Source organism: Saimiri boliviensis, chromosome 7, assembly GCF_048565385.1.
Source record: "Saimiri boliviensis isolate mSaiBol1 chromosome 7, mSaiBol1.pri, whole genome shotgun sequence".
Classification (NCBI taxonomy): Eukaryota; Metazoa; Chordata; class Mammalia; order Primates; family Cebidae; genus Saimiri; species Saimiri boliviensis.
In genome coordinates this window covers 45,988,511-46,015,017 of record NC_133455.1, presented here as the reverse complement: position 1 = coordinate 46,015,017, position 26,507 = coordinate 45,988,511, and the positions used below count along the sequence as shown (strand labels likewise).

The following is a 26,507-nucleotide window of genomic DNA, read 5'->3' as shown; positions in this document are numbered from 1 at the left end:
TTAAAACAGTAGCACCTAAATATTCACATGTTGCATAAGAAAGTGATTATTAAAGCATGTTATTGAAAGGAAGAAGAGCTCTAAAACAAGGGCTTACAGAATACTTTTTAAAACTTTTTATTATTTTCAGTATTTCGTAGATATAGAAATTATTGTTCAAAATTCTATAATATTATATATTAAAATATCTATGTTGTTATTCATTGCCATTACTTGTAACTTTACACAAAAGTACTGATATAAACACCGGAACAAAAGAAGAAACAAACAAAAAACTAACTTAATTCTCAATCCCCAAGCAATTAATTGAAGAAGGTCTTGAGGAGGCCACGTGATAACTTAGTTGTGATATATTAGATTTAGTTTGGTGATTTAACAATGCTCATGCAATTAAGGTTCTTTATTGATAAATAAATTTTATTCAGATAAATATTAATTATATTTATATAATCATATTTCCACAGAAAAATCTATGAGGAGTGAGATGTGTTTATGCAATAAATGAGAAAAGTTTTTTAATATCAATCCATTAAAATGATTCTACCTTGTATTTACAGAAATTAATAATTCTTGTTATGAACATAGATATTAAAATGTAGACAAGAAGTAAGAAAATTAAGGTCATTTGTAATTCTACCTTGTGGAGTCAGTCATTACTGATGTGTGAGTCTACATGTCTGTCTGCTTCCTATGTTTTATTATAGAAATATTGGCTAGTCAGGAAACATATAAAGATATGTAAGACAAAAAGATGTATTTTAAAAAAATGAATATTTGGCCGGTTGCAGTGGCTCATGCCTGTAATCCCAGCATTTTAGGAGTCTGAGTCTGGTGAATCCCCTGAGGTAAGGAATTCAAGACCATCCTGGCCAACATGATAAAACATCAATTTCTACTAAAAACACAAAAATTAGCTGGGCATAGTGGTGAGCATCTGTAGTCCCAGCTACTCAGGAAGAAATGGGGTTCCCATTTTGCCCAGGCTGGTCTCGAACTCCTGAGCTCAGGCAATCCACCTGCCTTGGACTCCCAAAGTGCTAGGATTACAGGTGTGAGCCACTGTGCCCAGCCCAGTGTCCCATTTTTATTCTATGTACAACCATGCTGTAGTCCCAGCTACTCAGGAAGCTGAAGCAGGATAATCTCTTGAACTTGGGAGGCAGAGTTTGCAGGGAGGCGAGATTAAGCCACTGTACTCCAGCCTGAGTGACAGAGGGAGACTCTGTCTCAAAAGAAATGAATATTTATTATATTCCCACTCACTACTATTGAGTTTGCTGCATATTATGCCACATTTTTTAAAATTTACATCCCAATGTGCTTTAACATTATCAGCAAGTGTACAAATAAATATATGGGTACCACTGCATAATTATGAAAATATACTGTTTTCTAGCTTACTTTTTGTCTTAGCATTATATCTTAGATACCTTTTAATATCAACTCAAATACATCTACTTATTTAATGATTATATACTTGTAATAAAAGAATAAGAATGATCAATTCACATGTAGCTTTCTAGTAATAGAATAATTCTGTAATTAACTGTAGCTCTTGATTATTAAATAAGTTTTTATAGTTAAAACATAACAAGACCAAAGTAATTTTGCAAGAAAACACATAAAATATCATGAGGAGAATTTATGTCCCATGTAAATTTCAATAATATATGCTATCATATTTTCTAGCACAACATGGTAACTATACTCAAAAATAATTTAATTGTACATTTAACATAAGGAGAAGAGTATAATTGAATTGTTTGTAATACAAAGATAAATGCTTGAAGTGATGGATACCCCAGTTACCCTGGTGTGATTATTATCTATTGCATGCCTATATCAAAATATCTCATGTAACCCACAAATATATATACCTACTTTGTATCCAGCCAACCACTTATTTCACTGAAGGCAGGTCTAAAAGATTTGATTCTGAATAGAACAGTGTTATATTACTGGGAGATTGATTCTAAAGATTTTCTTAAGTTGATGCTAGGAAATGCCATAAGTTGTTTCCCAAAAGTGAGAGGGCATTTGAAATTTAGGAGCTATTTATTTTTATTTCGACCAACTTATTTTTGTCAAATTTAAATGTATATATATTAAATATAAAAGGAAAAAAAGGCTGTGGAATAATCATATGTTAAAAGGGTGACATGCATTTGAAGAATGGTCACTTATTCTCCTAACGAAAGCCCTGAAAAAATGTTGTCCAACACTTCATCTAATATCTATGAAATAATTCCACAGGATGGAAGTCGAGTATCTGTTCCAGTTTTTTCTAAGGTGTTGACTTTTTTATGGCAGATTTAAATTGTTTACTCTTACAAACTTGAATTGCTATTGTTCCTAATAGGCACTATCAGAAATAACATGCTTTATGCTGTTCAAGACCAATTTGTAAAAATAAATCACTGCTCACTTTTATTATATTAATCATGGTATAGTTTCTTTGTTAAATCTTAGGTGATTGAAAAAATAAATCATGTGCTGTAAATACCCTTTGAACCACAAGCATTGCAAATTGACATTACAGTGTGGATTTTTCATCTTGACAGCTTATTGTAGGAGCCAAATAGCCCCAGATTTTCATTAAAGGAGAACAGAATAAATCTGGTCGAACATAAATAAAACAAAGTATCTGTTTATTACTGCAAAGAAATAAACCTGTAGATTAGATATGTAATATTTATTCCAGTTACTACTTGATGGATTAAATTTAGCATTAATTTTTGCTGTTTTCCAAGGGCCAGAGAAAAGGGAATGTATTAAGATACCACACCTTGATTTGTTATAAGAGTAAGAAATAAACAAGTAAACGCATGAATAAAGTCATATCATCTTTTTCCAAGCACAGATGAAAAACATGTACAAACATGCTACAGAGTTATTTGATTAACAGCAATGCTCTGACAATACAAATCTCAATGCTATAATCTGTTGTTTGTCAGTGCGTTTGTAGGATAAAAGGAATCATCTTGAACATATTCTAAAATACCCCAGAATGCAAATATAAAGAGCAAATATAAAGAGCCAGAGAAAGAGTCAAGGATCTCTTGCTATTGCAGAATTCACATATATCATTAAAGGTAAATTTCCAGTAAAGTGTTGTTTTGCTTTTGGAGTAAGAATTAGGTTCTGCACATGACTGTAAACTACACAGGATATCAAAGTAAATATAAGAAAATTTAAGGCAAATTATAAATTAATGATTATGATCCTCTTTTTAAAAGTACTTTTATTATAGCAGCTATTAACAAACTATTGTTATGTAATAGTTGTTACACTTACTCAGATGTGTTCACTTTATTTAATCCTCCATAGCACTTCTACTGAGTAGCTATCATTAATGCCACTCTAGAAATGAAAAAAACTGGTCATAGAGAGACAGTAATTTGCTTTTGGTTAACTAGTTAGTGAGTGTGAAGGAGTGAAGTAAGATTATCTGATTCCAGTGGCTGTTCTTTTGATTCCTGTGTAGATGATCAAAATAACCCATTTGTACAGAACTTTTAGAGTTCTTAAAGAAATTTTAAGCCTGTTATCTCATTTTTCCCTTGTAACTATTATATTCAGTCTGTGGGATGATAGCTGTTCTGCATAATATAGACACAATAAAAGTATGTCTGCTTTTTAGTAGTAGTTTTAGGAGTGATTAACTTCAGAACTTATGATATTATCTGCTGAAAGTTGTAATGCAATTACATCTCCTTTGCCTTCTGCCCAATCTAGCTTTTCTTACTCCCTTAACAGTGATTTTCCCTGAGAATATACCCAAATAAATTACTTGCATGCTAATCTGTATCTAAGAGTTCATTTCCAGGGACACTGACCTAAAATAGCAGTTTTCAATATCAAGCCATTCTCTTGAGTCTTTTGTTAAATCTTTTCAGTCTTGTAAAATTATTTTGCTTTTTTCTTATTTTTTTCAGTAACTTCCTTTATTTTTGTAGCCTATGAAGTATATTTGCTTTTTAGTTATGATATCTTGTTCTCATATTTGGAGGCTCCAGCTTGTGGCACTTTGTTTCCTTGGTGTTTTGTGATTTTTTTTAGTATAAATTCGTATTTCTAAATTTTTATTTGTGAGAATTGCTCATGGTGTGGACTGAAGACAAGCTCTTCTGGGAAAAAAATTGCAATTGTTTTTGCTACGTGCCAGGGACTATACCAACCTAGATGCACTTTAAACTGTAGTATTGCATTAAGGTTTTCACATCCCACAGTTGAAGAAATTCAGGCTGCAATCCAATATAAAGGCTGTTTTTTAGCTAGAAGCAATATTCCTTTCCCCCTTCATTCAGTACTAGAAGTCAAGATAGGTATAGCTCCTTATAAAACCGTGAATGAGTGGACATTTATTTCTGTTTTTCACTTATGTAGAGGGGCTAGGCCATTTGGTGGGCCCAGGTTTATGTTGATATTATAGTTTTTTAGATTTTCTATTTTCACCAACCACTGGATATTTTCTCCCTATTCCCTGTGCTTTGAAAATCTATGAAAACAAAAACTCAAGTTTACTAGAATGTCCAATGCCTTTTAAGGTAGAAACCAGTATCAGCATTCTGCTTGTCACTTTCATTTTATCCTTTCATTTACTTATGCCTCGGAGTGCTCCTCACTTTTTATATAGTTCATCAATGCATTTGAGTGTTTTAATACAACAGTACTCAACTTTTTGGTACCAGGAACTGGTTTCATGGAAGACAATTTTTCCACAGACCAGTGGTGGGATGTATGGTTTCAGGATGTTTCAAGTGCATATATTACACACTCTATTTCTATTATTATTACATTGTAATATATAATTAAATAATTATATAACTCACTATAATGTAGAATAAGTTGGAGCCTTGAGCTTGTTTTCCTGCAACTAGATGGTCTCATCTTGGGGTTGATGGGAGATATTAACAGATCATCAGGCATTAGATTCTCATAAGGCATATGCAGCCTATATCTCTTGCATGGGCAGGTCACAATAGAGTTTACACTCCTATAAGAATCTAATGCCAAGGCTGATCTGATAGGAGGCAGAACTCAGGAGGGAAAAGGTATAAATTGATAGGGAAAAGGTATAAATACAGATAAAGCTTCTCTTGCTCTCTGGCCACTCAGGTTCTGTTGTGTGCCCTGGTTCCTAACAGGCCATGGACTGGTATTGAGGTGTGGCCCAGGGTTGGAGGACCCCTGTTTTAACATATTCAGCATTTATATATTTTTTTTCTCCAAGGGGAAAAAAAAAAGATAAGCATGATTAACCATTATGTCATAATGCAGAAAAGTAAGCCTCTCCCACTGATCATTAAATAGCTTCATTTTTAACATGTGGTACTATTTCCCCAAGCCCAGCCAGTGATGAGTGAAAGTACAGAGCAAAAATGTGAACTTTGTTTTTTTGCATTTTAATAAAAGTTATGCTACTGACATAATAGACAAAGATTTGGAAGAATGAACAATTAAATCATTCTTCCTCCACGCTATACTAATTACTCTACCCAGTGTAGAAAAAAGTCAAAAAATGCAGTAGAGAGAAATATGTAAAAACTGATGGGACCTAAGAAGAGGCCCTATTCATCGTGTTTTCTGCAGTCATTGAGAACAAGTACATGGGATGTTGAAGAACCCAGAGAACAGTTTAGAAATCTAGAAATAACACATTTGTCCTTAATTGTTTCTGGAACAGTATAAAGAATTATGCTTTTAGACTTCCCCAATAGCCTAATTAAAAGGCTTAAGATGTCTTTTTGCTGCTAAAGAAAGGGAAGGCACAAGGCAGCCATAGCAAGTATTTTATGATCCCCGAGTAAGAAGAGAGGGCAAAAAAAATTCGGCTGAGGAAAGCAAGCAAATGGTGAAAGGGATTGTGGCTGTGATAAAAAGACATTATAACAAAGAGTAGTGTAAAATGTATGTCAAGAAAACAGGTGGGAATACAGAAACTTCAAGAGATGCAAATGTGGTAGGTATGTGAGGCATGATTGTACATCACAATAGATGTCAGTATAGGACAATGAAAGGCTGATTCCCATCTGATATTATTGTACTGTATGAACTTTCCAGAAGTTAAATCAATCCAAAAAGCAAGGAAGAAGTGGGGGAGACAATTTTGATTTAAGTGAATTAAAATCTGAAATGCCTGAGAATCCTTTGAAGTCACTGAATTTACCTGGAATTGATTCAGTTAACTTTTTCTGCCACCAAGCAAAATGCAAATTCAGTTAGAAGACAATTATGGTTATGAAAAAAAAAATAAAATTGAAATAAAGAGAATTACATATTGTGTTAACTTGAATTTTATGAAAGATGTATCTGCTACACTTGGAGATCAGGAAGCTAGTTTCTCAAGAAAAATGTAATGGTCAATTATATAAAATACTGCCGACAGCCAAAGTAGGATGGGAATATGTAGGACTTGGCAACAAGTTACTAATTGGTGACATAGAATCAGAACTCTAGTGTGGCAAGAGGAAAAAATTAAATGAAAGTTGAGAAAGTTGCATTTACAAAAAAGAAACCTATTTTTAAAAGCTGGTTATGAAGGGAGATTGAAATAGACAGATTAAAAATAATAGCTAACAAGAGATATGAGGTCAAGATAAAACATGCTACGTTTTATTTAAGATTAGGGATACTAAGTCATGTTTGATCAGAAGGAACCATGGCAAAAACCAAGATGTTGAAGATTCAGGAACAAAAACAGCGAAAAACAGTGAGAGCAGAGAGGAATGGATGTGCAGGGGCTGAAATTGGATCCAAGTAGCATGTCCTTCATTGTAATGGAAATGGGCATAGTATGAGCTGAATATTTGTGCCCTCCTCTCAAAATTCATATACAGAAATCCTAAGCCCCAATGTAATGGCAGAAGGAGGTAGACCCTTTGGGCTTAAGTCATCAGGTGGTGCCCTCTAGAGTTAGATTAATAACCACCCTACAAAGAGAGCCAAGAAAGCTTGCTTCCCCTCTCTCTGCTCTGTACCACATGAGGATACAAAAGAAGACTACCATCTGCAAATCAGGAAGAGTGACATCTCCATAAACCAGATATGTCAGATCCTTGATCTTGGATATTCCAGCTCCTGGAATTGTGAGAGAGAAATTATTATTGTTTAAGTCACCAAGTCTGTGGTATTCTATTATACAGTAGTCTAAACTGACTGGGACAGAGATGCAGCAGGTCAGTTCTTAATTATAGTAGCAAAAAGATTATGTAGTTACCATCTGATGTATTTGTTCTGGTAAGAAGTGAAATAATCTACTGAGATTAATAGAGGGAGGAAAGAAGAAGGAAAACATTTAAATAGTGTGTATAAGATAATATTTAATTGTGGAACTTGGCCATGTGTATTGTGGAAAGCCCACTTGAGTTCGGTGAACATAAACTGTAGAGAATCCAATCTACCATAGAATGCTTTGCTATTCAGGGGTTTTGTCTAGAGTTTCCATTTTGCCTGATGAGTGTGAGACTAGAAAAAGGGAGTCAAGAGTGTTTTAAAAATGGTAATAGTAAATATTGTGCAAAAAATGAAGAGAAGCTGGGTCTGAAGAAAGAGTATGAAAGTATTAGGGAGATGATTAATCTTGAGAGAGGATCAGTGAGTTGGGCACCCCCTTGTAGACATTGTCTGTAATGATGGTAGCTGATAAGGTGATGATTTCAGTTGATGAAATCATTAATGATTTGAAAAAAGTAACTGGAAAATTTGTAAACACTCCACATCAGAAAGGAAAGGGGGAGCTGGGTATGGAAACCAGCCAGTTCAAATCTGATGGTTAAAGCTGAGCAGAAATAATCGCCTGGGACCAGCACCAGGAAGCAAAGGAGAATCCTAATCATGAAGAATCTGTGATGGATAGATTTCTATTTGATTTGGAAGTATTTGTGAACATGGAAAAGTGTGTCATTTTTTTGAATGCAATATTTTGTAAGAAAGCAGTCACAGGAAATATTCAAATGAAGACTATATATGAGTTATATTGTGAAGAAGTTATTTTGTATCTTAAGATACGAAAGATTAGATCATATAATCTTTGAAATCTCTTCCTATTCCAGAGTCTCTTATGAAACTGATTGTTCATCCTTCCACCATCTACATGTTTTTCTCTTAAATTCAGTCATTAGCAAAATGGACTATGTCCTTAATCTCTTCCTTGAATGTCTGTCACACTGACTTGCTCTGAATTAAACCTGGCTATTTTCCAATGATAACTTTTTTTTTCTGCATACTTTATACTTTTTTACCCAATGTGGGGTGTCTTTTTGTATTCATCAACCTGAAGAAATATTCATACAAACTTTACATTTTTTATAAAAAGCATCTTTTTATTGCTGTCATCAAAAGTCCTCTTCCTTTGTTTTTTGATAATCTTAGCTCTTGACTCATTGTAACACTCTCCAACACTATTTCTGTGGTAGTGAATGCAAAGTTCAAGACCTAACGCCTCCATTCTTCTTCTGAATAATCTTGGTCCTCATTTTAACTCCAAAACTAACTTCTGTGATCATACACATGACTTTGCCTTACTAATAATTACTATTATTCCAACACCTCAAGTTGAAACATGTCTTAAAATTTTCTAATTTTTCACCTCCCTCCTTCTAAGAACCCAACCCCAAGAATCTTTTGAAGCCACTGAAACCTTGTCACTTTTCCTTATGTCTCCTTCCTCACCTACCAGTCATACTTCCCTTGTTATCCACCTTAAATTGTATTGCTAATTACTATAAAATCACTTCCTTAAATGCAGCAATTCTTCCTATCACATTTGTATAGTATGTTAAGTAAACCACTCCAACCATGATTAAAAGTAATTCTCCACATACTGTTCATCTGCACCTCCACCAGTGAACAAGCCTGGAGGGAAACCCAAACCCCTAGGACTGACTCTACTTTAAGTTCATGAGCACTAACTCACATTGTATTACCCTATTTCATTCACTTTTTTACTGTACTTCTATAGAAGTCTTTTGTACTATGTCCTCTTGCCTCAAAATTATCATCTGCTGTAACCACTTTTTCTACTTCACAGAAAAAATAAAATCATTTAAAAGAGAAATTCCACAAACTGTCCCTTCACATCCATTTTTCCACATTTGTACTTGAATACTCTAGTTTATTTTATTATGATGGATGGCACCCTAAGTAAATACAACCCTTCTATTGTATACATGCCTTTATCCCTTTCTTTCTCATGGGCATTGCTCTAGTAATTTTCCCATCTCTCTCTTGAACCATCAAATATTGCCCATCAACTGGATCACACCCATCAACATCAAACTAGCTTGCAGTTATCTGCCAATTTTATAAAGACAAATTATCTTGTCCCACTTTTTCTTTGAGCTATCATCTCATTTCTCTTCTACCTGTGAAGTAAAACTCATTGAAGTGGCTGCTATATTTGATATCTTAAATTTTTTTCTACCTATTTTCTTTTGGACTCACTATCATCAAATTTTTATCCCCACATCCCCACAGCTCCACCCTCACTCCTCATTTTGTTGTTAAGATTAGTTTCTACAGTGTTAAGTCTAATAGTCATTCCTCAGTCCTTACTTTTTTGACCTATCAGAAGCAATTGGCACCATTGATGAGTCTAGCCAACTAAAATACTTTTTTAAAAACTAGGCCTCTTCCCTAATAACCCACAAGCCTGGTTTTCCTTCTATTTTGCTGACCATTTTTCCTCAGTCTATTTTTTTTTTCTTAAATCATCTAGCAAACCCCTAAATAGTAAGCTACCTCAAGATTCAATCTTTGAACAGTATCTCTGTATTGATTCCCCTAAGTGATTTCATCGAGTTTCAAAGACAAATTCCATGCCAGTCCTGATGTCTTTCAAATTTATGTCTCCAGCTCCTAATCCTTCCTGAACTCCAAACTTACTTGTACAACCACATAAGCTGGTTATATAAAATTTAACAAGTCAAAAACTGAGATTATCACATCCACCCCTAAAATCTCGTGTTTTGTCTTCACCAACATGGTCAATAACAATTTTTTCCTTCCAGTTGCCCAGTTAAAAAAAAAAAAAAAAAAAAAAAAAAAAAAAAAAAAGCCTGCCTGTAGTCTTTTTTTCTTCTCACATACACAGCTTTAGTAAATACTGGTAGCGCTTTGTTCAAAATATATCTCAGCAGTTCCTGCTTACACACTAGTCAAAATCATTAGTGTCTCTTACCTAAATTTTAGAATAAACTGCCTATTTATCTTCTTTTTCCTTGCCTTTCCTTTTACTTTTTGGTCTATTTTAAAAAGAAGCCCTGGTTAAACTTAGGACAGCTCACAATGCCACTCTACTGAAAAGGCTTTAATTGATTACAGTTTCTCTTTTCAAAGTGAATGCTAGAGTATTCAATTTGTCCTGTAAACTTACTTATAATCTGACCATCTGACCTTCTGCCCCTCATGGACCTCAACTACCACAGCATTTGTCAGAGGTCATTGCCTCAGTCACTCCTTTATTTATTTATTTATTTATTTATTTATTTATATTGCACTTTAGATTCTGGGATACATGTGCAGATCATGCAAGATTGTTGCATAGGTACATTCATGGCAAGGTGATTTGCTGCCACCATCCCCCCATCACCTATACCTGACATTTCTCCCCATGTTATCCCCCTGACCCTTCCTCCCACTATGCCTCCCCAGACTGCCCAGCAGACCCCAGTGTGTGATGCCCCACCCTCTGTGTCCACGTGTTCTCATTGTTCAACACCCACCTATGAATGAGAACATGTGGTGTTTGATTTTCTGTTCTTGTGTCAGTTTGCTGAGAATGATGGTTTCCAGGTTCATCCATGTCCCTACAAAGGACATGAACTCATCATTTTTTGTGGCTGCATAGTATTCCATGGTATATATGTGCCACATTTTCTTTGTCCAGTGGATGGGAATTTGGGTTGCTTCCAGGCCTTTGCTATTGTAAACAGTGCCGCAATGAACATACGTGTGCATGTGTCCTTATAATAGAATGATTTATAGTCCTTTGGGTATATACCCAGCAATGAGATTGCTGGGTCAAATGGAATTTCTATTTCTAGATCCTTGAGGAATCACCACACTGTCTTCCACAATGGTTGAACTAATTTACACTCCCACCAACAGTGTAAAAGTGTTCCTATTTTTCCACATCCTCTCCAGCATCTGCTGTCTCCAGATTTTTTAATTATCGCCATTCTAACTGGCATGAGATGGTATCTCAATGTAGTTTTGATTGGCATTTCTCTAATGACCAGTGATGATGAGCATTTTTTTATACTCCTTCTTCATATTTTCAAAACTGCCTTAAGTTCACACAACACCTGAAGGTCTTTGCTCTGACTGTTCCCTTTTTCTGGATTCTCTTCTCACACATATTTGTATTTTCTTCAGATCTTTATATTCTAATAATGTTTTTAGTGAGATATTCCAGCCTAAATAACCCAATTAAAATTTTTATTTCAATTCTTAGACTTAACATGTTCTTAACTTTTTTCCTTAATTTTAACACTTGCTACTATTCAATATATGGCATATTTTATGCAGTTCCTTACTTAATTTGTTTCCTTCTAGAATAAATGTCTTCATAAAGGTGGGAATTTTTGCTTGCTTTGTTCACTAATGGATCCACAAAGCCAATACACAGAGCAGGTACTCAATTAATATTTGCTGAATGAATCATGCCACTTGTTCCATTTTATAGTCAGTTTCAAGTATGAATTTCAGTTTATATTCATGCAACTCATAGGAGGAGTACATTACATATTTTTCAATTATATTACTGCTTTTAGAAGTCAGCCTCTGTATCAATGAAATTTCAAGACTGCTTATTAATAGAAAGTGTTAAGAATATGATACATTTGCCTATACATTTCAATTGTAAAAATAAATTAAGTCCAAGAGTGGGCTTATTAATTAGCACTTTGGCGTGGAATTTCCACTCCTGCCACAAATTTCCTGGTCCTATGCACCTATAAAACTGAAGAGTTCAACATAAAACCTCTTTTATCTTTTTTTATAGTATCCATGTGCTATTACTGGGAAAAAGATATTTTATTATAAAATTTTATTAAATGCTTATTTATAGCTATAGCACAAAGGGACAAGAGGAAAAATTTTGGTGTAGTAAGCATTGAATAAATGCCATCAAATGATTGCAGTCAGGGTATCCACTTTTATTTATTGTTGGCTTTCTAATTTTTGTCTTATTGCTCTCCTTAAGATGGGCAAAGCAGATTTTTAATTCAGCTATACTTCCCAAGGCAAACAAAACCAAACCAAACAAAAACTTCTATGTTATAATTAAGACAAAACTTTTTGGAAAGCAAACAAATAAGCTATAAATGATATAAACTTTTGTACATGCTAAGGATATGCTATTATAAGTCTGTATTTTATTCATAAAGAGTAAACTTCCAAATTCAAATAAATATTCAACTTTAAATTGAAATTTATATATTCAGATATAAATCATTTTTTGTAATTTATTCTTTTAATAACACTCAAATTAAATAAAGCATATATTCTCACTTAGGAAGAATATCTATATATACAGCTAGCCCTCCATATACATGGATTCTATATTTGTAGATTCAACCAACTGCAGATGGAAAATATTTGGGGAAAAAAAAGGATGATTGTATCTGTACTGAACAGGTAAAGCCTTTTCTTATCACTATTCTCTAAACAATACAGAAATAATAACTATTTATATAGCATTTACATTGAATTATATATTATAAGTAATCACAAGTAGTTTAGAGATTATTTAAAGTGTAAAGGAGGATGTACACAGGTTAAATGCAAATACTACACTATTTTATGTGAAGAACTTGAGCATCCGTGGATTTTGGTATCTGTCTGGTGGTTCTAGAACAAATCCCCTTTGGATACTGAGGAACAACTATTTTTGTGTGTGTGCATGTGTATATACTTATACATATATGTAAAAATACATGCAAATGTATATACACACACATAATTCATCAGGCATATTATATATGTGTGTGTGTGTATGTGTGCATATATATATATATATATATATATATATATATATGTTTCTGTAAATTTAGAGTCTATTTATAATATAATATTCCTTATGAGCTATTCGTAGCTAAAAAGCTTAAGAATATTGAAAACTCCGTTTTTATCCCTAAGTCCATAACTATTGTTGATTCACATCATTGTTTTTGAAATTACAAATATACATGAAGCAAAATGTTCATTTTCATTTTAGCAAGAACACTTCATTATTTCAATCCTTTTCCAAATTTGTGGCAGACAATGTTGAAAGCTATGTTCTCTTTTTATGAGGACAATAGAATTAATTTTATTTCAGATTATTATGAGAAAGTGTGGAGTTTTGGAATCTTTTTTTCTTTGAAAAAATACTACTTTTGTAATACTTCAAAAGTTGTAAAATAATCATGGTCATGAAGATAGGATTCATTATATTTTTATAATGCTTTTTTGCTTTTTATTGTAGATTTTGCTCAGTAGAACATTGTAAAGCCAAATTAAAGAATTTTGTAGGAAGTGTTTTTAAAACACTGAAAAAAAGTTGAAAGACTAAATATAAGCTTTTATTAGCCAAAAGATAATAGAGGATACATTTAGTTAGAATATTAAATTGGAACAAAGAAAAATATACTTTTTGAAATTTAATGCCACTTCAATTTTGCAGTTTTTATGCATAAACCATTTCTGCACAGTACTTCTCCTCGATATTTTGTACAGCAGAATGTCAACCTATGTTTTAATAACACTTCTATATTAGGTTTCTCAGCTTTCACAAGATTTCAGAAAAGTCTCAAAGTCCTCATGGCCTTCAAAAGAGCAATTCTCCTAGGAAATACCTATCAATCTGGTTGTATTCTTAGTGACATTAAGTTAAAACAAGTAATTTTTACACATATGGTGTGGGTTTGTTATATGAATGCAAATTCGTGAAAATTATTGCATCTAATTAAAAAATAAATTCAATTTTAATATACAGAGAATACATGTGCAGGTTTGTTACATGGGTATGTGATACTGAGGATTGGAATACAAATTACATCACCCAGGTAGTGACCATAGTATCCAATAGGTAATTTTTGAACCCATACCCACCTCTTTCCCTTATCAATCTAGTAGTCTACACTATCTATTGTTCTCATCGTTATGCCCACTTGTACTCAGTGTTTAGCTCCCACTTATAAGTGAGAACATGCAGTATTTTGTTTTCTGTTCCAAGGCCAACTCACTTAGGATTATGTTCTCCACATCCCGCCCCCGCAAAAAAAAATAAATAAATTGTTTAACAAAAAGAAACATGCACTCGTACGTTCATCACAGCACTATTCACAATAGCAAAGACCCAAGTGCCCATCATTGGTGGATGGGATAAAAATAATTTAAAATAAAAGACATTTAAAATGGTTTCAGATTATATTTTAACTTACTTGGATATATTATAGGTTGTCCAGGTTATCAACTGTAGAAATTATTGCATAATATTTTTTTATTTGATCTTCATTTGTCTTTTGAAACTATAGTGCATATTTTTATGTTAAAATAACACACTGAGTGTAGTAATTTGCTAACTTTTTGCATAACAGTAACTAAAAAATAGTAGCTTAGAAATATTGAGTTAAAAATTAGAAATCCAATGTTTTTTGTTTGGTGCCACTTTAGTAATGCTTGAACATTGTTTTATGTAATTGGCAAGAAGAAAAATAAAATTTACTTTTAAATCAGAATACAAAATTACTACCCAGGATCAGTCTCTGACACAACGCATAGAAACTACCCCCAAAGATTTCAGAAATTTAATGCAAGAATACTTTTGCTTGTGCAGAATGATTCATCTTCCTCTTATGCCTACCCAACTGCCTGAGATTTTCATGTCATCTAAGGACTCTTCCAATCCTGAGATGCTCCTTTTGAATAGGATCTCACTTTAGAATACTAAATATAATAGAGAACTATCATGAACAGAATTTATTTAATTCTTCCATAATTTTAGACTACATATTTAAAAGTAAACAAGTAAAACAGCTTACAAAATTGTTTTCTATTTAAACAACATTATATTCACATATTTGATTATTTAATTTTAATTTTTAAGGTCTGTTCATTTATTTAGACATTGAAAATGAAAAAGAGAGTCTATGCTTCTTTTTAGTCAATTTATATACTTCTGTAGTTTCTTGGGTCACAATTTGGGCTTAGGGTTATCAAGGATTCATATTTCATGTATTACTTATCTCACACTGAACACTCCTTGATTTAAATTTCTGAAGCCTACAAAATCATAGTGAATATCTGCTGATTAACTAAAACCAACTGAGAACAAATGTCTCTTTGCACACTCTATTTGGCATATTGCATTATTTGTCAAAAATTCTTCCTTTTTCTCAAGCGCTTGCTTGATGTTCAGTATTTGTATACTTCCATAATTGATTAACGTTAAGCATGGCTCTTTGACTTGTTTTAACAATTAAAGAAAGGGCAGATGACAACTTTAGAGTCAACAAAAAGTTGCATTTATTTGTTTATGCTTAACAATGCCTTAAGAAATGTTGCATTTATGTGTTTCTACTTCCACCTTGCTCTCTGAGTATGCCATGCCTCAGTTTGCCATTTTTCTGTCATCAGATTACCAGAATAAATATACATGAACCAAACCCTGTGTTCCAGTTTAGTCTGTTTAGACTGAGATTAGTGGACCCGAAGACTACTGAGATTAAATGAATAATTATTGAACCATTGAGTTTCTGGAGGATTATTATGCAGCATTATCCTAGCAGAAAACTGAAAAGCACTCCTTATCATAGCAACTTAGTATATATTCAGAGCCTCTTAATAGGATTGTAAATAAATGTGAAAAGACAGGAAACAGCTTAGCATGTTACCAATAATAAGAAAAGAATACTAACATATATTAAGTCTTCCATCCTGATTAAATAGTATTCACAGGTGATTTGTTATTCACAAACTAAAGCTATTACATTTTAAAGATATTTTCATATTTCAAAGATTGAAATATCTAAGTCTTTATTCCAAGAAAAATGTGTGTATGTGTGTGTACATGTGTGTGTATGTGTGTATGTGTGTGTATGTGTGTGCATGTGTGTATGTGTGTATAGGGGTGTGTGTGTGTGTGTGTGTGTGTGTGTGTGTGTGTGTATAAGTGTCATTTCGGTGTCAGTCTCAGGTCACTCTCTGGCTTCCATTCAGACACTATAAGTACTGTAGAGTTAATACAAGCATTTCTTCACAAAGTACTAGGGAGATAGCCACACTGTGTTACATTAAAGTATTTTTTAACATTAGAGATAGGTTATATACAAAGAAAATACATTCTCAATTATATATTGCTGAAAATATCAATGCAAACTTCAGTGATTTAATAACTTATGGTACATATATATTTTATGTTTTAAGAGATAATGTATCCCATGGGAAAATAAGCTTTCTCTTGAAGAGATTATTTTACATTTGATGTAAATGGTCAGAAAGTATTGGCACAAAATAAGACATTTCAGCTTTCATATACGTTTTCTGGCTATGATAGATTTCTGGGTCCCTTAAGTTCCTGATCTTCTAATTAGCTGGATTGTATGAAATAAAGACTCACAGGGATGAAAGCACAGTGAAAATAACCAATACATTTCGTCAATTTTACAGATTGTTAAGTGAAGCTCAGATTTTTCCAGGTTCATAAATTTTATTAAACTGCAAATCAATATCCATCCCAGGTACCCCTTTAGTCTTCCATCTCTATAGGATTACTACTCAAACATATGACTCCTGAAATACTAGTCAGGCATTTGAAATTTGACAGGTGTAAAATTAAATTTACTTCTATTTTTCACAGCTAAGTGTGGCTCTCTCTCTTTTTTTTACTCAATTAAATTGTTATTAAGTATTAAGTAGTATGAATGTTGGTATCAGCAGGAAAAAGTGGCACAGTAAAAATATAGTGATTTAGGAGAGTTTAATGCAAGGGCAGTTTCAAAGTATGAGGTCAAGTTCAAAGAAAACCAGCAAGGCATATGGAAGCACCCTGAGTTGAGCAATAGCAGGAGATATGAATATTACTTGGCTTGAAGAGGCAGTGGGAAGGAACGTATACTGAAATTTACAACGGGCTAAAGTTGGCGATGTAACTACAACGGCAAGAGAGTACTGCTCCACAAGAGCTGTAAAATTTGGTAGATAAACTCAAGAGGGGCTAGTTTATGACCCGGCAGGGAGAACCATGTAACTAAATAACTTCACTCTACGCTAGCATATTCTCTCCTGAGGATAGCTTCCATTACCCAGACTCAACAAGATGCTAAGAAAAAAAAAAAAAAGATGATTGATAAAGACAGTAAAGATTGGCCTACTGGTACCAAAGCAGAGTGAGGAAGGATGATCAGGAAACCTAGAAAGGTAAACCAATTATATGTAGCACACCTGTACAGTGTTTCAAGAAAGAAACAGAAGAATTTTTCACAATCTCTCCTCCTTCACTCAATCCAAACTCATAGTACATTTTGGTTCATCTAAAATTCCAGTGGAACTCTGTCTCTCCGTGGAGTGGTTTAATGGATTGAAACAACCACTTGTGGTAAATACCAACTCTCATCACTTCTCAAAATGAGGTAAAAAACAAAAAATCACAAGTTATTTAGATACTCCATAATTCATTATTCACTATTTCTATGTGCTTTTTTATGAAACCCAGGACATACTTAGCATAGCAATATCAGAGTTATGAGTCTATGAGTATGGATGAGGCTGTGGTTTTGCAGAACACACTCTGAGATTCTGTGTGGTAAAAGCTCTTCTTCATGTATGTCACTTAAAAAAATAGCTACACCGCATCTGAGTCCCTTCTACCACAGTATGAACAATTTTATGACAATGATCCAAACCCGACAATAAAAAAATGGAAACATAGTCAGCTTAAAATGTGTATTGGTTCTGGGGAAGAGGCTGAAGCGAGTTGCTGAAGAAGAACCATGATGCAAATCCATTCTGCATGTATCAGCCTGCACTTTCCTTAAGTACTCCTGGGCAGTGAAGAGAATGTGCCTGCAGATAAGTACTGAGCTGGAGAAATAGTAAGGCTGTTCACCCAACCTTCTCTTCCCTAGAGGGTAGTTAGAGCTACACCCTATGGGGCAGAGAGGAAAGGGTGTACCACCTGTGTTACACCTGTGTAAAATAAATTTTTTTAAAAAAATTAGGCTCTTCACCATCTATTGAAAGACATTTCATCTCTTAAAATGACATAGAAAGTCTGGAATAACTAAATTATACCAAGAAAGGCATATATATTTAGATTCATAATGGTCATGTAAATGAAGCAGTTTGCATCTGGAGAATGAACAAATTTCTGTATAATCAAAGTATTTTTTTACTTTGAAGAACTAAAGACATGTTTGGTATAAATGAGGTACCAATTTCAGAAAATATTCACATACTTCTATGAATATAATTTTGGCTTTGCATTTCTACTTCTTATTTTGGAGTCCAAACTTTACAACATAGTAGGCATGGGTCTTTACAGTTTGGTTAAGTTTCAGAGGAAGTTAAACAGCAAGATAATAGTAATCCTTGGAAATACAGAGAAAAATATGTCAATGCCAGAAATACTGGCCTAGAAGACCAAACTTTAAACATGATTTATACCTGTTGAATGCTTATCTCAATACCCACAATATGTTTTGATGAATGATGCATGCATGAATGAATGAATTAATTAGTAAATCTGGCTTCATTAAACTATCTTCTTTTTCATAAAACAACAAAAATTTAAACTGAGAATCTCTGTCTCTGATAATGAATTTCTGTCAGAATCAAGATATGGAATGACTAAATACCCCCATGTGAATCAATAAAGTTTTATTTCAGCTGTAGATATAGAAATTCAGCTTAGGAACTTAAACCAAACAAAGATTTGAGGCATTTGCTTTAATGAGGCAGAATTACAGAGCTGTCTATGTCTAAAAAAGAGAGTATCACCAATGTCTGAAGTGGTTTTTGCTCCAGCCTCTGTGAGAACTATTCTTTGAGTTTGTTCTTCTAGCACATTTCATGCCCTCTCATTCACTCTGCTCACAAAAAGCTGGCATCCACATTTTCCAGTGGGTAGAGTCAATGAAGTGAAATTCTCTTAGTTTTGGCCAAATCTCTCCTGCTCTCTTAGACTTTCCTATTCAAGGTAGAACAAACGCTTGTGGTATTGTCTGTCTATTTTCAAATTTTCTAATGCATTCTCCACAAGGCAACTAGAAGGATCCTTTTAAAGCAGAAATTTGTTGTATTAACCCTCTGCTTAAAACCCTTTAGGGGCCCAGGGGCCTTAAAACCCTTTAAGTACCTCTGAAGACAGCTCAAATGTCCTGATTTATCCTCCAAGGCTTTTGATGATCTGTTATTTATGTTGCTCAGGAGACCACAATTATAATTTAAGGGTGAAAAAATTTCACGCTATACTGGATTACCCCTGCAATGAGATCCTCAATTTTGGTAATAACCACTTCTTCATTAATCTGATGTACAAAAACATTTCCAGAGCCCAAATATTCCTGAGAAGGCTGAAGAACCTGTTTAATTTAAACTGTTTCTCACAGAAATACTAAACTTCAAATATAGTGAGTTATTCATAGTTCACTTAACAACAAGAATCATTTTCTCTTACCTCAGTTCCTTCTACATGCTCCTCACTCTTCTCATCTGGAACAGTCCTTCATCTCCATTTACCTCACTATTACAGGAAGATCAACAAATATCACCTTAGATATCTTCTTTGTGCCCCCTCCAGATATAAGTAATGTCTCCTGTGTTGCTGTCAAAATACCTTATACTTACCCCGGATGTGATAATTTAACAAAATAACTTGCTACATTTAAAGCTAATTGAAAGCAAAAATATTATCCTATTCAAAATTGTGTTCTTGGTTTCTTCCTCTGATGTACTTACCAGGTACTGACTCATTCTAGGTACTTAAATATAGATGAAGTGATGAGGATGGCCCTAAACTTGGAACCTGATGAATTGACTTTGAATGTGTACTTCAGTATGATTTGTGTAATCTTGGACAAATCTCTGATAAACTCAGAGCATCCTCTGGTACTCCTTATCATGCAGGATTTCAATGAGGATTAAATGAGTTAATATATGTAAAATATCTTTGAACACTGATTTACACTTAAAATCGTTTGAAATTCAAACTATAATTTTCTAAATGTTAGCAGAAATGCTGTTGAGCCATAAGTTTCATTTTCCTAAATGGCTTACAAACTTTCTGAACTGTGCAGCTTGTTAGCAAATTTAAATGGCTGTCCTAGGCATGTATTTCAAAACAATTAGTCAATTCAACTGTTTAATCAGCCTGTACTTGTGTAGAGGTTGTTTTGATTCATATTAAACTAGCTACACATGAATAATTTCACAATTATTTCTCTTTGAAATTGTATTTTCTCTATGTCCTCTAAAATTTTGTCATAAAATGGACAAAATGTAGCTAAATTATGAAAAACACAATAGCTGTGGACAGCTATGTGTTAACAAAGGTTTTAGGGCAATGCTCTTTTTCTTTCTCAGAGCAAATTTCACTACAATTTTCTCTTAATTAATGTAATTGATAACAGTTATAGAGCTATCTGGCATTTGAAACGTGCAGGTATGTCTTTTGCTGTCTAAAGTAAAATTAAAAACTGCCAGTAGTCTTTTATTTTCAGTGGTAGCTGGAAGTAAATTAAAAATTTAAAAAGCTTGTAATAACTGGCTGATATGTTCAATTTGAAAGACTATAGACCTGAGTTGCTCATATGAGTAAGAAATGACCCAAAGTACTGTGGCAAATGCAGAAGAGAAACTATCCACCCTATGAATGTAGGATTCTTAAATCTTTAACAGTTAGCTCTGTAGCTCATAAGTTACCTATCACAATTAATGTGAAGAGAGTTAATTTGATTAGCATCAATAATGGATTTATAAGCAAATAGGAACCAAGCCCTGTATTACTGCATCATTACTTATGAACATATCAGTGGATATTTGATTAGAGACATGTAAATATGTGCAAAATTCCTTTGACCAAGCCATGTGTAGCTCAAAAGAAAAAAGTGCTAACTTTGACCTACTGATTGGCTAAAGAGTTATACTAAGTAATTGACTACTAAGCATACTAATCTAGTCATTAGGACAGTGTCACCAACTCATTTTCATATAATTTCGACAATTAGAAATATAACACAGTTATAATTGTATAATTATCTTAGAACCTACCTCTGGCTTCTGAAAGTATCAAGAATTTATGATTGTGGAAACCGGAAGCATGGCGAAGAGTGAGAAATTAAACATTTTATTTCCAAGTCTACTCCTCAATGAAAGTTGAATCTCTAAGAATTTTGGCTCATGTACTTAACATGCCAACCTACTCAAAGATAACTGACTTTAACATTTGGGAATTATGTGATAAAAACACTACATAAGGCTATGACTGAGAGTATCAAGAGTTATGTATAGTATGAGGAGGGGAACTCCGAGAACAAATCTGCAGGCCATGCCTAACTTTGGAAATCAGAGTAGGAGAATGAGTAGTCAGGTTCAGAAATACAGAGTGTGTAATATGTAAAGCAAAGAAAAATATCAAAGGGAGATTGTAATCAATAGATGAGTATCTATAGAGATTTAACTGGTATAAGATGTGAATTCGAGTATCTTGCTAGAGTCAGATTTTTTAAAAACATTTACAAAGCCATATCTTAACCAAATTATCAAGAAATAAAAATAATTAAAAATTTTTAGTATACCAGTAGATAATTGAGCCAAAGAAGCTAGGAGGTGTTCACATTAGTTATTAATATTTAAAAGTGTCAAATGCTTAATTTTAAAATTAAGTTGAAAGAAATATATTTATAGACTTGCGTGTGTTGAACCAGCCTTGCATCCCTGGGATGAATCCTACTTGGTCATGGTGGATAAGCTTTTTGATATGCTGTTGCAATCGGCTTGCCAGTATTTTATTGAAGATTTTTGCATCTATGTTCATCATGGATATTGGCCTGAAGTTTTCTTTTCTTGCTGAGTCTCTGCCAGGTTTTGGTATTAGGATGATGTTGATCTCATAAAATGAGTTGGGAAGGATTGCCTCTTTTTTTTTTTTTTTTTGAGATGGAGTTTCACTCTTGTTACCCTGGCTGGAGTGCAATGGCATGATCTCGGCTCACCGCAACCTCCACCTCCAGGGTTCAAGCAATTCTTCTGCCTCAGCCTCTGGAGTAGCTGGGGACAGCAGGTGCGCACCACTACACCCAGTTAATTTTTGTATTTTTAGTAGAGACAGGGTTTCACCATGTTGACCAGGATGGTCTCGATCTCTTGACCTTGTGATCCACCCGGCTCGGCCTCCCAAAGTGCTGGGATTATAGGTAAGAGAGGATTGCCTCCTTTTGGATTATTTGGAATAGTTTCAGAAGGAATGGTACCAGCTCCTCTTTGTATGTCTCATGGAATTTGGCTGTGAACCCATCTGGACCAGGGCTTTTTTTGGGTGGTAGGCTCTTAATTGCTGTCTCAACTTCAGACCTTTTTATTGGTCTATTCAGGGTTTTGACTTCTTCCTGGTTTAGGCTTGGGAGGATGCAATGTCCAGGAAATTATCCACTTCTTCTAGGTTTACTAGTTTATGTGCATAGAGTTGTTTGTAATAATCTCTGATGATGGTTTGAATATCTGTGGAATCTGTGGTGATATCCCCTTTATCATTTTTATTGCATCTATTTGGTTATTCTCTCTTTTCTTTTTTATTAATCTGGCTAGTGGTCTATTTTGTTGATCTTTTCGAAAAACCAGCTCCTGGGTTTATTGATTTTTTGAAGGGTTTTTTGTGTCTCTATCTCCTTCAGTTCTGCTCTTAGTTATTTCTTGTCTTCTGCTAGGTTTTGAATTTTTTGTTTTGATCTTTTTCCTCTAGCTTTTTCAATTTTGACAATAGGGTGTCAATTTTAGATCTCATCTTGCTTCTCGTGTGGGCATTTATTGCTATATATTTTCCTCTAGACACTGCTTTAAATGTGTCCCCGAGATTCCGATATGTTGCGTCTTCATTCTCATTGGTTTCGAAGAATATCTTTATTTCTGCCTTCATTTCATTATTTATACAATCAACATTCAAGAGCCAGTTGTTCAGTTTCCATTAAGCCGTGCGGTTCTGAGTTAGTTTCTGAATCCTGAGTTCTAACTTGATTGCACTGTGGTCTGATAGACTGTTTGTTATGATTTCCGTTCTTTTGCATTTGCTGAGGAGTGATTTACTTCCAATTATGTGGTAAATTTTAGAGTAGGTGTGATGTGGTGCTGAGAAGAATGTATATTCTGTGGATTTGGGGCGGAGAGTTCTGTAAATGTCTATTAGGTTTGCTTGGTCCATGTCAGTTCAAGTCCTGGATATCCACGTTAATTTTCTGTCTCATTGATCTAATATTGACAATGGGGTGTTAAAGTCTCCCACTATTATTGTGTGGGAGTCTAAGTCTCTTTGTAAGTCATTAAGAACTTGCCTTATGTATCTGGGTACTCCTATACTTAGTGCATATATATTTAGGATCGTTAGCTCTTCTTGTTGCATTGATCCTTTTACCATTATTTAATGTCCTTCTTGTCTCTTTTGATCTTTGTTGGTTTAAAGTCTATTTTGTCAGAGATGAGAATTTCAACTCCTGCTTTTTTTTGCTCTCCATTTGCTTGGTACATCTTCCTCCATTCCTTTATTTTGAGCCTTTGTGTATCCTTGCATGTGAGATGGGTTTCCTGGATACAGCACACTGATGAGTTTTGGCTTTTTATCCAATTTGCCAGTCTGTGTCTTTTGATTCGGGCATTTAGCCCATTTACATATCAGATTTTGAAATTTTCTTCTGGTTTTTAAAAATGTCAGTTTTACATCTTCCCTCCCCCTACTAAATAATTAAAGACAAATCTGGTTTTATAATAAACATCTTAGTTAAATATACAGAAAACATTACATCATATGGCAAATAATTCTGCCAATTTTGGATATTATGCAGAGTGTGAAAATCAAAACCTTTTACTATCACTGCATAAATCTTAATGACTTCCACCTGTTTGAGGGAAGGGTTTTCTTCAGTAATAATAGTAGCTGGTACATAGATTCTAATTGATGTCAGTAGCCAATATTACATGTATATTAATAGGCACTCAGAATATAGATTTTCCTGGGTTGAATGGTGAGGATGAAGGTTTATTCAGTTTCATTTTAGGAGCAACTTTGGTCATCTTGAATCTCTGAAAGAATATCTCACATGTAATTTGAGCACAGTAGGAATCAATATATTTGTTGGATTGTTAATTTCATGTCCCTAGTTTCCATATGAGTAAACTGAAATGGGGTGTATCTTGTCAAAAGTTAGACAAATGGAAATTAGACTTCACAAGAAGAATCTATGGAGAGATAGAAGAAATAATTTCGTTTAAGTAAGCCTCTAGTAGCTTAATGTGGTCAATCCTTTCACAAGAGCTAAAGTGTAGTATCATAGGTAGGGACATATGTCCAAGGAAGGTTATAGCTCAGCTGGAAAAGCTATAACTACCAATCACTCTTAACAGAAAAGTCCCTATATAGATGAGGCTGAATTATCCTGAAGACATGTTCTTGTTTGTACTGTATGTTGTCTTAAAAGTTAACTTGAATATCATTAGCTATGCTTTCTACCCGCTATTCCCAATCATTTTAAACTAGATCTGCTTTACTTTTATATTTTTTAACTGGCCTCCTAGACACTTAAGTGTGAGATGCTTGCTTGGGCAAACAAAACAAAACACACAAAAAAAACAAACTTGTCCATCGTAGTATTTCAGTTTTTCCCAGAAAAAGATCCCAGATAACAATTCCAATAAAAATATTGTATTTGGGAAGATATTCTATTAAAAACTACTAAGTAAATAAGAAATAAATACAAGAGATAAAGACAGGTTAAAAAAAGTTTTATTATTATGCTAGTTGCTGATGTAGGTAATTTGACCTTAATTCTCTGGGGAGCTTTGGAAGACAATACAGAACAAGGACATACTAACTTAAAGACAAAAGAGGTGGTATACTTTCTTCTCAAATTCTAGCCAACAATTGCTGAAGGTTAATAGGGCAGGATAGGGATGCATTAATTTTCAGAAACTTCAGGCCAGACATGTATACCAGCCTTGAACAGTTAGAAATACACTTCCTTGGTAAACGTTAAGGAATACGGCATGGCCAGCCAGCATCTGTGACAGTTGGCATTTATTTAAAATGTGGTGGGGAGGATTGTACCTTACCTCAATAGCTCATACCATAAGAGCTTTGTACATCAAAAACCAAGGGGATGAGAACACAGTAAGTAGATCTTACTGATTAGGAAATTAGAACACCAATGCCAGGAGAGGGACCAATGGAGGGAATAGGTTCATCATTGGTTTGAAAAATAGTTCCAACTTAATCCACTGATATGCAAAATGTTCAGGTAGACAATCGACTAGAGAATATTCATTGAGGGACATTCTAGAAACTTAGGTTATTGCAATGTTTTAGTTATAACACATTAAAGCAATTCAATACAGCAAAGAGCCGGCCGGGTAATTGTAGAAATTTTTTTGTACTCTGCATTTTTTCTTGATTTCTTATGTCTATTAACTTGTGAGAATACTCCTGTGCTTTTAACAAATATTAACCAGTTAAGTGTGCAGATGTAGAAAAACACAATATCTTATGAAGATGTAAAATCAGAATGAAATTAAAGATTAAAAATAGCTAAAAACTATCAAAATTTTAGCTTTTCCTTCCCACTCCCTCAATCCAACACCTACACTAAGCTAAGTAATGGACATCTCAAGACAGACTACCTTTTAATTTAAAATGACTTGTATTTATGTCCTGGGTTTCTTAGTAATTAATAACTTTAGCATAACTGCTATTTTCCCTGAACTTCTTTGTAGAAATACAAATTACAGATGGTGGTATCTTAGAAAATTCAATGCACATTGCTTAATTTATTGATGATTTGTAGTAAATAATACCATGTCACTAGGCAAATTTAAGCTTTAAGGAAGACAACATATCAACATTAGTTTATCCTCCTTCAACTTTTGTTATGTAAATTGCTATAAAATGTGAGAATAAGAAGAATATATTAAAAGTTAGGCTTATAAAATCTCAAAAGTTTTCTTAGGATCTGGCTTAATTCACCACTTAACTAATGTAAACCATGTATTCAATAACGTGTTAAGATATGAAGACTAAATGTTATTTGCATTATTTTCATATGTCTTGGAGCACAATAGATAGAGAGATTTATAAAGGCATATCAAATATAATGAATCATCAGATTGAATGAGATAATTAAATTGTAATGATCACCAAGTAAAAGTTTTTATATAGTTTATATAGAAAAGTTATTTTGTCCTCTAAAGAGTTATTTCTTACCTGTAGGACTTAAATTATTTTCTCTGTGAGATGAGACTTATATTGTTGAATCAATTCAATCCTG

The 26,507-nt window shown here is 33.7% G+C and overlaps 1 protein-coding gene across 6 annotated transcripts in view; it reads right to left on the bottom strand.

Annotated features, from left to right (window-relative positions):
* MGAT4C (MGAT4 family member C) overlaps window positions 1-26,507 on the bottom strand; it is an 852,077-nt gene that overhangs the window by 725,085 nt on the left and 100,485 nt on the right. The window lies entirely within an intron of this gene.